The following is an 18,830-nucleotide window of genomic DNA, read 5'->3' as shown; positions in this document are numbered from 1 at the left end:
AATAAATGACTAGAGTTAACTAAAATATTCTAGCTAATAAAACAAGCTTTCTTCTACTTTAAAACTATCAATAGTATAACATAGGTTTACAAAAGTATCAGTCCTGATTTGCTAAAAACTTCAGCCAAGTATTTTAAAGAAGTGAAAGGTGGAAATCAGAAAAATGTACAAGCTGCTCTAAGAAGTTTGGCAGCTAGAGATGTGGCCATGTTACCTGGCAAGTCTTTCCCAACATTGAATTATAGGATGATCCATCTAAATTCAAAAAATACTTCAAATTAGAATTTTTCTTCTTAATTATATGACACAAGTCTTGTGGCAATTTGGTCTGAAGATATTTGAATTTAAAAATTCAAACCTTTGTTTCCAAAGGCATTTCACTCAGAGTAAATCCTCCAAATCCCTACTTTAACATATAAGACCTTTTAAGATCTGTCACGCTGCCCCCTCCTTTCCAACTTTACCTCAAACCACTCCCCCTTTTCCAAGTGCTCTTACCAGACTAATTTCTTGCTATTCCTTGATATCCAAGTAATTTTGCCTCAGGACCTTGGCACTTGCTTCTCCCTCTGCCTGGACAGCTCTTCCTCACATACCTTGAAAGTTCACTTTCTCCTTCCTATAGGTCTTTGCTCAAATGTCACCTTTTCAGAGAGGTCTTCTTTGACACCAAATCTTAAACAGCAGGCCTGTCCTCTCCACTCTGAAGCACTTCTAATCCCCTTATACCCTACTTTAATTTCTTCATAATATTTGCCACCATGTAACATAATATCTATTACTTTTTTTCTTTTGGTCTGTCTTTCCTAGTAAAATGTAAACTCTGCAAAGCTAGGTATTTTGACTATATTCTTGGTGATTAGAAAGAAGTGTGCCTTACACATAGAAGGCACCCCATAAATATTTATTGGGTGAATGGATTTGATGAAACTATCAAAAACTGTATCTGTAGCATTAACTCTACTGTGTAGAGTACAGTAACTTATACTGTGCTAATAACTAGGGACTACAAATATGGTAACCCCCTGAATTTGTGGATTCAGAATTGACTAATTGGATCTTATATGTAGCCTGAATAGAAAGTATGGGTGTGGCTCTGAGATGAGGTAAACCAATGGAATTTAATTCAGCTGGTGAGGCATGAACAGCAATGCCTATAGACAGCAAGAATCCAATTATTGGAATCCAATAATCTGGTATTGGGTTAGTATGATCTCATGATAATTTATGGAGCACAAAATCTGAAGCCTATAGTAGGAAAGCTAGCCTAGGCTCCAGTAATCTGATAATACTGATGGTAGTGAAATGCTCTCTGACCTGCTGGGAATGAGATTGCTGGTGGAGAACTTCCAATTACACTTGCCAAATCAATGGAACACAGACATGCATTAAATTAAGACTCAAATGGGCATAGGGTTACATAGCTAGAAAGAGGCACAGCTAAATTTTAAACAGATCTTTCTGCTCCCAGGACTGCTGCTCAGGCATTTAAACAAAAGTTATATGGCAACCCAGGTGGCTCAGCGGTTTAGCGCCGCCTTCGGCCCAGGGTGTGATCCTGGAGGCCAGGGATCAAGTCCCGCATTGCGCTCCCTGCATGGAGCCTGTTTCTCCTCCTGCCTGTGTCTCTGCCTCTCTCTCAGTCTGTGTCTCTCATGAATAAATAAATAAAATCTTTAAAAATAAATAAATAAATAAATAAATAAATAAATAAATAAATAAATGTTAGAATATAAATTTTATTCACAGAAATCCATTTTCTAATAGTAGTTATGTCCATGTCATTCTCTGTATTCCAGATTCTGTGAGGGTAAAGACTAGTCTTCATTTATCTTTGTATTGTTGTATTAGTAAACAATACTTGTATTGTTTAATTAGTAAAATTATTATTATTATTATTTATTCTCAGGAGAGAATAAACTTTTGATAAACGTGGTTAAGTTAAATAAAATTAAATGAGACTTGCATATTCCTACTTGTTACCTTACACTTACTAAATGTTTTTGCTTACCTCATGGAATGTCCTTCTTTAAATTCTATTCAACTGTCAAACTCCAACTTAAATTCTCGAGTCTTTACTTGAGGCCTTGGAGACATTTTCTGAACTCTACCTCAGCATTTTATCTTTTCATGTATTTAATTATTATTCTCAAAGGTGTCACTAGCTCATTTGTACCCTCCACCCTTACGCTTACAGCAGACAGCCAACCAACATTGGTTACCCAAAATCCAGAAGAAAAAGTCTGTCAATAAATCTGTTCTCTTAATCAACAATTCAAAACAGGAATGAACATTCAAAACAGGAAAAGAATTCTAAACTTCCTAACAGCAGGCAGACATTACTACAGTCTGGGTGTTGCTATATAGTGTACAAAAGAATTCCTTTTGTTCTTTATGAGGAACTTAGCTTTACCACATCTGAAGACTGTCAGTATATTGATAAAGTTTTTTTTTAAAAAGAAGTCATTTCCTTATGAAAAGACATTCTCAATATTTTCTAAAAGAGAAAAATATTTATAGTTTGTGTCAATGTTATTAAAAATAGAATACTTGCAATAAAAACTAATAAAAGCCCAATTACTGTTGAGCTACATTGCAACAAATCTAGTTGTGAAAGTCAAATTTATAGCCTCATTATTTCTAAGTGATCAACTGGAGGAAACAGATGAGACAACAAACATATGAGAACTATACCATTTACTAAATATAAAAGTAAGAACAATACTTTCCATTTTGAACCTAGACTTTTGCTTACATGTTTTTGTTTTGTAATCATTAAGATTCTGTATCACAAAAAGGTTAGATTTTTTTCCTCAACCTAAATCTTTAGTAAATCCATTTTTTTCCTCTGGGTCTGGGGAAACTTAGTTTTGGCAGCATCAGGTAACTATGAGGTAGGAGTCACACCAAAAGTATGTTTCTTGACTCATATTTTTAGTACCTAAAAAAAGAATATTTTTTTCCTGTTCAAGATTATACTTCTGAATGAATAATTCCAAAATCTCATGGTCTACCTGTGATATGGAATGATCACACATTTAAAACACTGGTGGTAAAATCAGAGACTGATTACTGTGAAGCTAAGAAAGCACAAGCTCCAAGGCTCCTTTGCACAGTCCCCTTCTGAGGCACTGAGAGGGTCTCCAGCAATGACTAACAATCACATACTTTTGTACAATTTTTGAAGTAAAATACATTAACTATAATTGGTTAAGACCAGCATTTCTTTTTATTATGACTTCTGCATCACCTTTCCTCATGTTAGGTGTCAGAGTAGCCACATGTTCCTTGGGATCCAGCTGGGAGGAGACTAGATTAGGGATATGTGTAGCTTGGATTTAGTGGGATAGGCATATGTGGTCTGCAGAGTTTTATGGATAAGTAGATTATAAGTAGCCAAGCAAGTTCAGAACTGGCTTTTTTTTTTTTTAAGATTTTATTTATTTATTCATGACAGACACAGACAGAGAGAGAGGCAGAGACACAGGCAGAGGGAGAAGCAAGCTCCATGCAGGGAGCCTGGTGTGAGACTTGATCCTTAGTCTCCAGGATCACACCCTGGGCTGAAGGCAGTACTAAACCGCTGGGCCACTGGGGCTGCCCCAGAACTGGCTTTTAACAATACTCCTATCGCACTGTGAATGATTCATCCATAACCATGATACAGTGATGAGTCCAGAGGTCCTACTATGGTATGAATCTATCTGATGATGCCTGGTACTGAAAGTATGTAGCTAAGGCCAAAAGACAATTGAGAGAAGTGTTCTCACATTAGACAAAAATATTAAAAATTTACAAGAACAGGGGTGCCTGGGTGACTAAGTTCGTTAAGCATCTGACTCTTGATTTCAGCTCTGGTAATGATCTCAGGGTTGTGGGATTGAGCCCCACATTGGGCTCAGTGCAGAGTCTGATTGAGATCCTCTCCCTCTGCCCCTTACTCTGCTCTCTCTCTCTCAAATAAATAAATAAAATAGGGCAGCCCAGGGCGTGATCCTGGAGACCCGGGATCGAGTCCCACGTCAGGCTCTCTGCATGGAGCCTGCTTCTCCCTCTGCCTGTGTCTCTGCCTCTCTCTCTCTCTCTCTCTGCATCTCTATGAATAAATAAATAAAATCTTTAAAAATAAATAAATAAAATAAACATTGAAAAAATTTAGAACATTATTAATATCAAGTTTAATAGTGAGTTGTAAACTAAAAGAAGTTTTTCTTCTAACAATAATAAATAATAGGATCTCTAACTCCACCCATGAAAGATTATGCCTTCCCACTGCAGACAGCCAAAAATCAAGGCAAAATATATAAAATGTGGCTTTCAGATATTGCATAAAACATAGTGCAGAATTGTGATCTCTGAAAGAATTTTCATAAATTTGTAGTAGTGCCAAATTATTTCCAAAGTAGAGGTCTACAATAACAAGGCTTGAAGGCCAAGCCAATTTATTTAGCTGCACACTGAAACAAGTCCAATACTCTAAAGAAATGCAACAAAACCCAGTAACCAAGCATAAAACCCAGTACTCAATAGTAAAATTCACAACATCTAGCTCCTGCAAATGTATTAAGCATGCAAAGGAGTGAGATATTATTACCCATACTCAGTAGAAAAATAAATCAGTTATAAATATATACAGAAACATAGCAACAGACTAGGAGAAAATACTTACAAAGACATATCAGATGGAAGACTGTTACCCAAAATGTACAAAAAACTCTTTTTTTTTTTTTCAAAAAACTCTTAAAAATAATAAGAACACAACCCAATTTAAAAATTGGTCAAAGATCTAAATAGACACCTTGCTAAATAAGATATCAAATAAACATGTGAGAAAAAATGTTCCCCATGATATGTTATTAGGAAAATGCAAATTACAATAACAATGAGATACATATCTATGAGAATGTCTGAAATACAGAACACCGACAATACCAAATGCTGGTGAGGAAGTGGAGCAACAGGAATTCTCATTTATTGCTGGTAGATATGCAAAGTGATACAGCCACTTTGAAAGACAGTTTGAAGGTTTCTTACAAAACTAAACATATGACCAGCAATTATGCTCCTTGGTATTTACCCAATGGGATGAAAACTTAGGTCTATAAAAAATCCTGCCCACTAATGAATACTGCAGCTTTATTCATAATTGCCAAAACTTGGAAATAAGATGTGCTTTAGTAGGTGAATGGATGAATAAACTGATACATTTTTCAGCACTTAAAAGGTATGAGCTGTCAAGCCATGAAAAAACATGGAAGGAACTTAAATGCAGATTACTAAGTGAAAGAAGCCCATCTGAAACTACATAATGTGTGATTCCAACTATATGACATTCCAGAAAAGGCAATACTATGGAGACTATAAAAAACCTAGTTGCCAGGAGTTAGGTTTAGGGAGGGATGAATAGGGAGAGCTCAGAGGATTCTTAGGGCAATGAATCTAAACGGTGATATATGTCATTATACATTTGTCCAAACCGAAACATTGTAGAACGCCAAGAATGAACCCTCATGTAAACTATGGACGCTGAGTGATAATGATGTGTCAATACAGGTTCACTGATTATATAACAAATGTACCACTCTAGTGGGGGATGTTCATAATGGGGAGGGTATCCACAGGTGAGGACATGAGGTATTTGGAAAATCTCTCCATCTTCCACTCAATTTTGCTATGAGCCTAAAACTGCCCTAAAAAATAAAGTCCATTCAAGAAAAAACAAACCTAAACAAACAAACAAAAAGAGCATCAGTAACCTGTGGGACAATAGCAAGCAATCTAACCTATGTGTATAATCAGAATCCTAGAAGGAAGGTCTGGGACACAAAAATATTTGAAGAAATAAAGCCTGAAATGCACCCAGACGATGAAACTATAAACTAATCCAAGAATATCAATAAATTCAAGTAAAAGAAACATAAAATCAAACTAAAGTAAATCACAGTCAAACTGCTGAAAACTAGTGATAAAAAGAAAATCTTAAATGCCCAGTGGAAAAAGATACATTGTATTCAGAACAAAGAGAAAGAGCCAATTTCTTATCAGAAGCCATTCAAACCAGAAGACAATAAAAAGACCACTTTAAAGTATTGAAAGAAACTGTCAACCTACAATTTTAACCTCAGCAAAAAAATATATTTTAAAAATGAAACACAGACTTCTTCAAATGAACAAAAGCTGAGAGAATTAATCACTAGTAGGACAATACAAAACTAAATGTAAAAGAAATTCTTTAGCCAGAGAAAAATGGTATCAGATAGAAATTTGGACCTACATCAAGAAATGATGAGTGCCAGAAATGGCAAATATATGGACAAATATAAAAGACACATTTATCTCACTTTTAATCTCTTTAAAAGATAATTATTTCTGTTTATATTTATTATAATGTAGTTTATAAAACATATAGAATTAAAATGTATGACAATAAGAGTATAAAAGATAGGGAGGAATGTTTTTGTATAATTTGAATGCAGACTATGATAAGTTAAACATATATCCTAAAAAACTTAACGCAACAGCTAAAGAAAGTAATATTAAACCAGCCAATTAGTGGAGATTAAACAATATTTTTTTAAAAGAAAAAGGAGAGAAATTAGATGAGATAAATACAAAATAAATAGTAGGATGGTAGATATAAATCAAGTAGTATTAATAATTACATTAAATGTAATGATCTGAACACTAAAATTGAAGACATAGATGTCAGATTGGATTTTTTTTTTTTTTAAAAAGGATCCAGCTATGTGCCGTCTACAAGAAATCCACTTTAAATATAGAAATAGAGATGGAGATAGAGATAGGCTAAAAGTAAAAGGATGGGAATATATATACTCTGAAAATACTACTCAAAAGAATGATGTAAGAGTTACCTTACCAGTAAGAACATTGAATCAATCACCATAAAGCTCACAACAAAGAAAATTCCAGAATTCTAGAACTAGATGGTTTTACTTATGAATTCTACCAAACATTATAGAATAATTAATACTAATATTTCTCAAACTCTTCCCAAAAATTGAGGAGGGAGGAGGAAGAAACATTTCCAAACTCATTTTATCAGGCCAGCATTACCCTGATAACAAAACCATACAAGGATACAACAAGAAAAGACTATTATAGACCAATATCCCTGATAAACATAAAGGTAAAACAACAACAACAACAACAACAAACAAGCCAAAAAAAAAAAAAAAACCCTCAGTAAAACATTAGCAAACTGAATTAAAGAATACATTAAAGAAAAAAAAAAAAAGAATACATTAAAGGATCATAAACCATAATCAAGTGGGTTTCCAGGGATGCAAGGTTAGTTCAACATCCTCAAATCAATCAATGTGTACATCCCATTAACAAAATGAAGGATAAAGATCATATGAACATCTCAATGTTCATACAGAAAAAGTATTTGGCAAAATCGAATATTCATTCAAAGTAAAAACTCTCAACAGAGTGGGTGTAGAGGGAACATACCTCAATATAGTCAAGGCCATATATACAAGTTCACAGCTAAGATCACATTTTATGTTGAAAAGCTGGAAGATTTTCCTCTGATATAAGGAAGAAGACAAGGATGCCCATTCCAACCACTTTTATTCAAAATAGTACTGGAAGTCCTAGCCCGAGCAGCTAGACAGGAAAAAGAAATGAAAAGCATCCAAATCAGAAAGGAAGAAGTAAAACTGTTTCTATTTGCAGGTAATATGCTATTATATATAGGAAACCCTAATGACTCCACCAAAATCTGTTAGAAACTAATTAATTAATTAAAGAAATTAAGAAAAATTGCAGAAAACACAATACACAAAAATCAGTTGTGTTTCTATGCAATAATTATGAACTAATGGATAAAGAAGAGGATATATATACATATATATACACATATATATACATATATATGTATATATCCATTCCATTTCATATATATATGAAATTCCATATATATTCATATATATATATAGAGAGAGAATGGAATTGAATATTTCTCAGCCATCAAAAAGAAAGAACTCTTGGGGCACCTGGGTGGCTCAGTGGTTGAACATATGCCTTTCGCTCAGGTCATGATCCTGGGATCCTGAGGGGAGCCTGCTTCTGTCTCTGCCTATGACTCTGCCTCTCTCTCTGTATCTCTCATGAATGAATAAATAAAATCTTAAAAAACAAAGAGTGAATGCTTGCCATTTTCAATGACATGGATGGAGCTAGAGTAAATTATGTTAAGAGAAATGTCAGAGAAAAACAAATACCTTATGATTTCATATTGCCTCATATGTGGCATTTAAGAAACAAAATGGATGAATATATGGGAAGGACTGAATAAGGGGAAAAAAGAGAGAGAGGGAAACAAACCTTCAGAGACTCTTAACAATAGAAAACAAATTGAGGGTTGAGAGTTGTTGGAGGGACGTGGGTGGGAGATGGCTAGATGGGTGATGGGTTTAAGGAGGGCACTTATTGTCATAAGCACTGGGTAATGTATGTAAGTGATTAATCACTGAATTCTACTCCTGAAACCAATATTGCAGTGTATGTTAACTAACTAGAATTTTAAAAAGAACAAAAAAATGTGGAATTCATAGAAAGGAGAACAGGTCTTGGGGATCAAGATTTGGGAAATGACTTGCTTGAAGCACAGACCAAGACCTTGAGTGGTGGTAGTTCTAAGAGGAAAGATGTGCTAAGCAAAGCTTGGAGAGTGAGGTGACTTATGAACTAGACAGTGGAGAATACCTATGATTTAGAAATTGGTAAGTAAGGAGTGCTCCAGGAGGAGGTAACTGCTAGAACAGAAGTAAGGCGGAACAAAGTGAGAGCACTTACAGGGAAATCTAAAGCCGCAATCCTCAATTACCAATTACCAAGGGGAGGCCAGCATCAATGTATTCTTGGTTTTCGTGTCTCAGAGAAGAGAGTTCATGAAATATATTTTCAACCTACCCTTTCTTGATGAACTGAAATTATAGTCATCTTGAAAGATAACTACAAGATTATTAAAGCCAAGGCAAGTAAAGGAGTATATTATTTTTCCTATTCTGTATCTTATACTTATTTCTAAGGTATTTATTACTTTGGGTATTTATTTTATTATTTCAATAATAGAAGCTATAAAGCTCAATAAAACCAATAAAAAATAACAACTGTACACCTATATTACATCACACAGAAAAATCAACTCAAAATGGATTAAAGACCTGAATGTAAGTCCTGAAACTCTATAAAACTGTCCTCCAAGAAGAAAACTTTCTTCTTGACATTGGTCTTGGCAATGATTTTTTAGATTTGATACCAAAGCAAAGATAAGAAAAACAAAAATAAACCAGTGGGGCTGTATCAAACTAAAAACTTCTGCACAGCAAAGGAAACAATCAACAAAATGAAAAGTCAACCTACAGATGGAAGAAAATATTTGCAAATCATATATCTTCTAAGGAGTTAATATCCAAATTACATAAAGAACTCATACAACTCAATAGCAAACAAACAACCTGATTCAAAAATGGGCAGAGGAACTGAACATACATTTTCCCAAAGAAGACATGCAAATAGCTAATAAGTATATGAAAATGTTCTCAACATCACTAATAATCACCAAGTAAATGTAAATCAAAACCACACTGAGCTATTCCCTCACACCTGTTAGAATGGCTGTTATCAAAAAGGAAAGAGATAAAAAGTGTTGGCAAGAATGTTCAAGAAAAAGTTGAAAAAGTTAGAGGGAAGGTGGGTGAGGTTGCCAGGGATAGTGGATGGGTAAAATAGGTAGAGGCTGGTAAAAAGGCTGCAAGAAGATTACAAACTCTCAGCTATAAGATCAATGAAGTCTGAGGATCAAATGTATAACATGGTGACTATAGTTGATAACGCTATATTATAAAATTGAAATTTGCTAGGAAAGAAGAACTTAAATTTTCTTACCGAGAAAATTTTAAAAGAGAAATATGCGATGTGATGGATCTGTTAACTACCTAAATGGTGGAATCACTTCACAATGCATATGTACACCAAATCATCACAATGCACACGTTGAATATCTTGCAATTTTATAAGTTTATGATACCTCGATAAAGCTGAAATTTAAAAATTATTATAGGTTAATACATAAAAATGAATGTAATCTTTTAAGAAAAGAGGGTGGCATAAAAGATCCACTATACAATAATAGTTATTATTGTTGTTCACTCTGGATAATCTGCTGCTCTCTCCTTAGCTGTCATTTCTTAATCTGAAAAAGGGTACAAATAGATAGCCTCGAAGTTCCCTACAACTCTAGATGCCAATGTTTATGAGCCATAATATTACGGAATATAAACCTTATGTTATCTCACGATAGTGTACTCTGTTAAATACTTATTTATATCTATTACTATTTAACAAAGCCCAACAGTGTAAACAGAGTAAAAATATGAGAAATAGTGTTTTATTAAATTTTAGTCATTAAAAAACAAAACAAAGTTGGGCAAATCTGTACCATAAAAAGCTAGAAAGGAAATGTTTACAAATAAATGTATAATATGAATACACTTAGTCTCCATAGATGTTTATTTATTCACTGATCTGCATAAAGGAATAAAACCAAATTAAGATCCAGAGAAACAAAGTCATTTCATTATCAGGAACCTTCATTTATTTAACCTCTCCTCCCTCTTAGAGGATTCTCACAAAAGGTGATGTCACACTGGATCCAACCATACAGAGCAGACCCTGAGCTAACAGTTTAACATCATCAAAGCTTTGAACTCCACATACCGCCACAGACATACACATCTTATTATGGCCAGGATCTAACCACATAGGCACCTTTATTAAAAGAACCATTTTTTAGTATGCTTACTTTTAATATAGTAGGAAATTATAGGATCCAATCCTGGTGTACCTAAAAAGATAATCTCTGTAAGAAAACTAGAAAACACAATTTGCTTTTTGCTTACATTCTATTTTAATTATATTCGATTCTTTTAGGATTTGCTTTGAAAACAAAAAAGAATCTCTTTGAGAAGTATATAACTGACAGCCACAATGTGAAATCACACAGAACAAAAAACAATGTAAAATACTGGGTACTATTTTAAAGAATGTATGATTAATAACAGTCATTTGTTTCTTAGGCTGTTACTGCAACTGCAAAATAGAGCCTGCCCTCTTATCTCAGAGGAACAGTCGTCCTGTCTCCCTCTCAACTAAACCCCCACCACTGTACTTGATAACCTACCCTAAAAACTATGCTCAAGTTTTAGAGCTCTATCTGTACCTGTGTCTGTATCTTCATTTCTGAATCTATCTATATTTCTCTGTAACTTATCACCATATCTATCTTTCTCCATGCAGTTTTTGCCTCAAACTACAATACTATTTTTCTTTTACTAACAGATTTCTAAGGGGGGGAGAAAAGTAGTTTCCACTTTAAGTGCTTACTAACTCATTCTTTAGGGCCTTGAGATATAGCTTCCTACCTCACAACATCTCCAAAGTAACTAAAATCCTTTGTAATGGGTGGAATAATGTCCCCCACCCTCAAATTTATGCACGCCCAGAACCTGTGAGTGTGACCTTATTTGGAAACAGGTCTTTGCAGATGGAACCAAGTTAAGAAGGGACCATATTAATTTAGAGCAAGTCTTAATCCGATGGCTGATGTCCTAATAAGAAGAGGGAAATTTGGACATAGAGACACAAGACACTCAGAAGAAGATGGCTATGTGAAGGAGTCAAGTGTGCAGTTACAAGTGAAGGAATGTCAGATTGCCAATCACCACGAGAAACTAGAAGAGGCAAGGAAAGATTCTTCCTTAGAGCCTTGGGAGAGGGAGCATGGCCCTGCACACACCTTGATTTGGGACTTCTGTCCTCCAAAACAGTGAGAGAGTAAGTTTCTGTTGTGGTGAGCCACCCAGTTTACGGTATGTTGTTAACTAGAAACTAATACATTCTCCTAAATCACAAAATCCAATTGTCCCTTCCTATTCCTCATTTCCCTCAGTTTAAGGAAGGCTTAACTGTACCTTTTGTAGTAGAATTCCTACATTGGATTTGAGGGCTCCGCTAACATACTCATGATCTCCTTTCCTTCCTTCTTTGCCTTTTTGTGGGCTTTCTCCAAAATTCTGTGTCCTTTTTTTCCTTCCTTCACCTATAGGCCCACTCTTACTCTCCAGATTTTAACTAATGCTTGTATATAGATAACTTCCACACTGAAATCTTCAAGTCTGACCTTTTTTAGAGCTTTAAGTCCTATGGTTTTTTTTTCCCCTTCTTTCTTTCTTTTTTTAAAATAAAGATTGTATTTATTTATTCATGAGAGACACAGAGAGACAGAGACATAGGCAGAGGGAGAAGCAGGCTCCCTGCAGGGAGCCTGATGCGGGACTCCATCCTGGCACTCCAGGATCACACTTTGAGCCAAAGGCAGATGCTCAACTGCTGAGCCACCCAGGTGCCCCTAAGTCCAATGTTTTCAACAATGTTGATTTTGAAATTCTATGTTTTGTTTTCATTTTTATGGGCAATTTTCTAGTAAAAGTGTATAGTTATGTGTTCTAAGCACTTTACACATATTAACTGCTAATATTCACAACAACCTTATGAAGCCATTACTATTATTATGCACTTATTATTAAGATGAGGAAGCTGTGTGGGGTGTGGAATGATTACATATCTTGTCCAAGGCCCTGCAGTAAAGTGTGGAGCTGGGATACAGACCTATACAATTTGACCAAGTGCAGTGATTCTTAAGCATCTAGGAAATGCAGACTTCTTTGAGAATTTGCTGAACTGGTCATTCTCTGCAGAAAAATTAAGTTTCCCATAAAATTTTAGAGCATTTAAGCATCTATTTGAAGTCCACTTGTGGGGGGCCCTGGTGGCTCAGTTGGTTAAGTGTCTAACTCTTGATTTTGGCTCAGATCATGATCTCAGGATCATGAGATAAACAACACATTGGGCTCCATGCCAAGTGTGAAGCCTGCTTAAGATTCTCTCTCCCTTGGGATCCCTGGGTGGCACAGCGGTTTGGCGCCTGCCTTTGGCTCAGGGCGCGATCCTGGAGACCCAGGATCGAATCCCACGTCGGGCTCCCGGTGCATGGAGCCTGCTTCTCCCTCTGCCTATGTCTCTGCGCCTCTCTCTCTCTCTCTGTGTAACTATCATAAATAAATAAAAATTAAAAAAAAAAAAAAAGATTCTCTCTCCCTTTCTCTCTGCCCTCCCCCAAATGCTCTCTCTCTTAAAAAAAGAAAAAATGAAGTCCACTTAATGGATATCAAGAACAGCTGTATTGGAAAAAACTGAATTATTACAAACATATTAGGAATAAAAAAAATAACTGGATTCAGTCTCATTTGATTCATTAATTTGATTCCCTAGGAAAACAGCAAATTAGTAGATCTTTGTTATTTTTTCTTTTTAGATCTTTGTTATAAAGAAAACAGTGAACATCATGTTTATTAATCCAACATGAATTAATGAATGGGTCCCAGTCTAGAAGGGAAGCAAAAACATATAAACAAATGATTACAATGAAATGCAATAGTTATGACAAGGACAATAACCCTTGCGGATCTGTGGAGAATAATATAAAAGGTTCGGTGGTGAACACAAACATCAGATTAAGAAAATAATTTTAATTAGGTTTAAAAAATCCATGCAGGAGATGATTAGAGAGATTCTAACCTAATGTAGTGGAAATAATCTTTCTCAATGAGCAAAAAGGAATAGATCTAAGGGTTACCAAAGAGAAAAAACTGTCCAAATAAGGGGCCAATTAGACACACATGATGACAGAGAGAAAGGGGAATCAAGGACAACTCTGAGATTGCTAAATAGGATGATTGCGCACAGAAATGTCATTAACTGAGAGAGGAAATAAGAGAAGGGGGTTGGGGTGAGGAGAAAAAAATTCCATTTGGACATACTGAGTTTAAGATTAGATTCAGGCATCCATGCAGAGATGTTTAGTACTTAGAATATAATGAAGAGTTCAGATAAGAGACGGGGATAAATATTGCAAAATCAAAGACACAGCCAAAGAAATGAAATGGATGAATTATTTGAAATATGATGTATAAATAGCAAAGGGATTTGTAATCCATCAGAGTTCTTCACAGAAATAGAATAGGAGTTGTGCATGTGTGTATGTGTGTGTGTATTTTAAAGAGATTTATTTCAAAGATTGGCTCACATGATTGTGGGGGCTTTGGCATTCTGAAATCCGAAGGGCACATAAGTCTGCAATTTTTCGGATGGGCAGTCCAGCAGGCTAGAAACTCAGAAACTCAGGCAGAGGGTGATGTAACAGTCTTGAGGCACGATTTCTTTTTCTCCAGAAAACCTGTTTTTGCTCTTAAGGTCTTCCAACATTGGATGAGGCCTACTCACATTATCTTCTTAAAGTGAATGGATTTTAGGTGTTAGCCAAAACCTACTAAATATTTTGTATTAGTGCTTGATTAAATAACTGGTTTATTTACTACAGCCTAGCCAAGTTCACACATACAATCAGCCATCACAGGAGTGAATACTCCTGTGGGGAGCACCCAACAGTCAATGGGAAAATGAAAGTATAAGGACAAGTAGTCAGAGAGGTAGAGAACTTGTAGACAGGGATCACAGAAACCAAAAATAAAAGATAATAAGATGATCAAAAGTGTCAAGCCCTATGCAGGGTCACATGAGATAAGAGCTGAAATCTGTTCCTCGACTTTATCACTTAGTAATTAATTGTGACCCCAGTGACATCTATTTTGATGGAGTTTGAGGGAAGGGGAGAAGATTGTAGTGGATTGAAAAGTGAAAGGGAGTTGAGGAAGTAAAAGCCTAATTGCAATATATTAGTAGGAAAAATAACTGAAATGTTCCAAAAAAGCACTTTCCCTTTCTTCAGTTGGGGCCTCCTCACCACCAAATTATTTGGGTCCTCCCCAAGGCTAGAACCACTCCCTGAGAGGCCACCCCAGCAACAGGTGCAGTCATGGCTGTTTAGATGCCAAGCATTATGGAAATTAGCTTCATGTCACAGATGACAAAGTAGACATTACAACGGAAATTCTGGTGATATTTTTAAGAGATATAAGAGAATCCCTAAAAAGTTCTATTTTTTTTTTTTTGGTGGAAAGAAATGCCAATATATTCATTAACAAATATTATTTTTAAAAATCATGGGTAATCTGTATACTTCTCTGGTATCAGAAAAGATTCAATCTATTACATGTCCAGTTTTATAAGTTTGGATGACTACAGATAGGCACACTTAATAAAGAGGGCATTTATTTATTTATAGATTTATTTATTTATTCATGAGAGTCACAAACTGAGAGTGGCAGAGACATAGGCAGAGGAAGAAGCAGGCTCCTTGCAGGGAGCCTGCAGCAGAACTTGATCCTGTATCCCGGGATCACGATCTGAGCCAAAGGCAGGCGCCCAACCGCTGAGCCACCCAGGCGTCCCTAAAGAGGGCATTTATAAGAAATGAGTGCATAGAATCATCTCATCATGATAGTTAACGTAGAACTTAGATTGATGCTTATCCAAGTAAATCTTATTCTGTCTCAAAGTCAAGGAGAGGTATTACTTGAAATAAAAAGGCCTTCTAAAATATTTGAATTTCACAACTGGTAGAAATTTGACATATAATCATAATACTTATTTGATAAAACAATAATCTTAATGTGTGTTTCTTAACCAAAAATATATATATACAATTATCTGGGCTTCTCCAAGGCTAAAACTACTCTTTGAAGAGCTTCTTCCAGTTTTCAGAAGAAAGACCATTGGATCTATGAATTAAAAACAAAATTCTGTAAAATTTTTTTTTGACATTGGTATTGGGATAGAGGTCCTATACTTAATTTATAGGCTAATCATGATATATATGGTTTTACTGTCAATGAAGACTTTACCTAATTCATAAATATTTCTGCAGACCCAATACATTAAAATACTTTGGTAAATGAAACTCCCCCACAAGGGCAGCCCCAGTGGCTCACCAGTTTAGCGCCGCCTTCAGCTCGGGATGTGATCCTAGAGACCCAGGATGGAGTCCCATGTCGGGTTCCCTGCATGGAGCCTGCTTCTCCCTCTGCCTGTGTCTCTGCCTCTCTCTCTCTGTGTGTCTGTCATGAATAAATAAAATCTTAAAAAGAAAAAAATGTAAAAGACAAAAGGCTAAATAAAACTACTGAAGAAAAGAAATCTTTTTAAAAAGTAATGGTGAAAACAAATTATCCAGAAGCACAACCAAGGGTGAGGAAAATGCCCTTGTAATAAAGAACAGGACACCTTATCAAATGGAAAGTTGGGGAAATCACACAGGAAGGCTTTTTTAAAATTATTCAAAAAATTTTTATTGTAAAATCTTAAATTCAATCCATCATCCAGTGTTCATTCCAAAAAGTGCCCTCCTTAATTTCTGTCATCCATTTCACCCATTCCCCCACCCCATCATCTTCCCCCTGGTAACCATTAGTTTGTTCTCCATAGTGAAATCTGATTCTTGGTCTCTCTCTCTCTTTCTCTCTCTCTCTCTCTTCTTCACTCTCCTTTTTTCCTCTAGTTGTTTCATTTCTTAAATTCTACATGAGTGAGGTAATATGGTATTTGTCTTTCTCTGACTTATTTCACTTAGCATTATAATCTGTAGTTCTATCCACATCATTGCAAATGGCAAAATTTCATTTTTTATGGCTGAGTAATATTCCATCACATCTGTGTATGTATCATATTTTCTTTCTTTGTTCATTCACCTGTCCATGGACACTTGGGCTGTTTCCATATTTTGGCTATTGTAAGTAAGGCTACAATAAACAAGGTGAATGTAAACCCCCTTTGAATTAGTGTTTTCATATTTTGGGGGTAAATATCCAGTAGTACAATTGCTGGACCATAAGATAGTTGTTTTAAAGATTCTATTTATTTTAGAGAGAGCAAGCAAGCACAAGAGGAGGAGCAGAGGAAGAGGGACAAGGAGACTCCACACTGAGCACAGAGCCCAACACTGGGCACAATCTTATGACCCTGAGATCACAACCTGAGCCAAAACCAAGAGTCAGACACTCAACCAACTAAGCCACCCAGACATCTCATAAAGTAGTTCTATTTTTAACTTTTTGAGGAATCTCCATACAGTTTTTCAGAGTGGCTGTACTAGTTTATATTCCTATCAACAGTGCAAGAGAGTTATTGGTTCTCCATATCCTTGCCAACATTTGTTGTCTCTTGCGTTTTTGCTTTTAGCCATATAATAAGAGTGAGGTGATATCTCATTGTAATTTTGACTTGTATTTCCTTGAGGAGAAGTGCTGTTGGGCATTTTTTCATGTTTATTGGCCCCCTGTATGTCTTCTTTGGAGAAATGTCTGTTCATGTCTTCTGCCCATTTTTTCATTGGATTATTTAGGGTTTTTTTGGTGTTGAGTAGTATCAGTTCTTTATGTATTTTGGATATTAATTCTTCATGGGATATGTCAGGTGCAAATATCTGAAATAGGAAGGACTTCTTCTATTTTTTTTAAGTAGGTTCTATGCCCAGTGTGGGGCCCAGTGTGGTACCTGAACTCATGACCCAGGGATCAAGACCTGGGCTGAGATCAAGAGTCAGTTGCTTAACCAACTGAGCCACCGAAGTGCCCCAGGAAGGGCTTCTTAATCATAGCTCAAAGTGTCTGAAGATTTCACTATCAGAAAGACTAAGACTTAGCCTCTGAGGGAGGAACGTATAATCTGTTTTTACTGCAGGCCTGTGCGTAGGCAGGCAAAATGAACTGTTCTCCCTCCCATTCTCCTCCTCACCTCCTCTGCAGGATCAGTCTTAACCCCAAACTCTTGGTTATTATCAGTTCCTTCACATTAAACATGTGTTTAGATGAAATCTTTGAGTTTGTGTGTGTATGCACACAGACATGTATCATGCATATATATATAACTTTTTTTTTTTACCAAGCATAACTGACCATTTTCTAACCTTCCTACCTGTAGTGAATCAAGTATTACTGAATGTGGATCATGTGAAAAATGCCGTACTAAATATGGTGGAAGGAAGGAAGAGTGGTTAGCAGGGTAAAAAACTAAAATATACTTCTCCTTAATAAATTTTAAGTTTCTTTTTGTTCCTTTGCTTGAGTTCAACCAGGCTTAAAATATGTTTGGCATTGACAGTTAAAGAGAAAATTAAGAAACTAATCAAGACTTCTGGCTTTCAAGGATTCACACCTAACAATGTCTGTTTGTTGATCTGATGCAAGGGAACAGACTCTCTGCATACTGGAGTTGAGGACCCATAGATAGGAAAATATAGTAGTTTAAAGTGGAATCAAATGCAGCCAGGGTCCAATCCCAGATATAAACACTAAATTTTAGTTTCTTCATTTATAAGATACACAATGTTAAATATATCTCAATTATATGAGAAAACTTATTTCAAAGCAATGTGTATGGCTCCTAGCATATGGCAAAAGATTTTTAAAAGATAGTGATGATTATTAAAATATATAGTCTAAATCTCTGACTTAATAAAAACACCAAGACTCCTAAACACTATCTAAGGCTAGTGAGCAGATCTGCTATGTCTAAAACTAATGACAAAATTAGGACTAAAACCCAGAATGATTTAACTGGGAGAACCAGACTTCACTCTGAGAACTAAGCATTTCTGTGCTAAGGCAGTTTTCACATTTTACAATAGTCTAAGCACTCAAACATTTCAACCAGATGATACTACTTTTACCAAATTAACATTAAGCCATAATTTTCTTCACTGCTTTTTCAAGAACTGCATAAATACGTTTTCTGCTTCAGTGCTAGAAATGATCATAATTCTTTTGCTTTTCACTAGAATATAAGTT

General features: G+C 35.6%; 1 long non-coding RNA gene across 8 annotated transcripts in view; it reads right to left on the bottom strand.

Moving 5' to 3' along the window:
* LOC144318563 (uncharacterized) overlaps positions 1-18,830 on the bottom strand; it is a 153,129-nt gene that overhangs the window by 111,650 nt on the left and 22,649 nt on the right. The window contains exons 1-2 of one of the 8 annotated variants that reach the window (XR_013384565.1): positions 9,916-10,055; positions 7,474-7,629 (exon numbers count right to left, since the gene is read on the bottom strand). The exons of 5 other annotated variants lie outside the window; for them this stretch is intronic. This is a non-coding gene — a long non-coding RNA (uncharacterized LOC144318563). Of the gene's footprint in view, positions 1-7,473; positions 7,630-9,915; positions 10,056-15,977; positions 16,120-18,830 lie in introns of those variants that run through there. 2 more of the 8 variants (XR_013384564.1, XR_013384568.1) reach the window with 2 other exon arrangements.

The sequence above is a fragment of the Canis aureus genome, chromosome 8 (genome assembly GCF_053574225.1).
Source record: "Canis aureus isolate CA01 chromosome 8, VMU_Caureus_v.1.0, whole genome shotgun sequence".
Classification (NCBI taxonomy): Eukaryota; Metazoa; Chordata; class Mammalia; order Carnivora; family Canidae; genus Canis; species Canis aureus.
The sequence above is the reverse complement of the archived record's forward strand: the minus strand, read 5'-3'. Positions and strand labels throughout refer to the sequence as shown.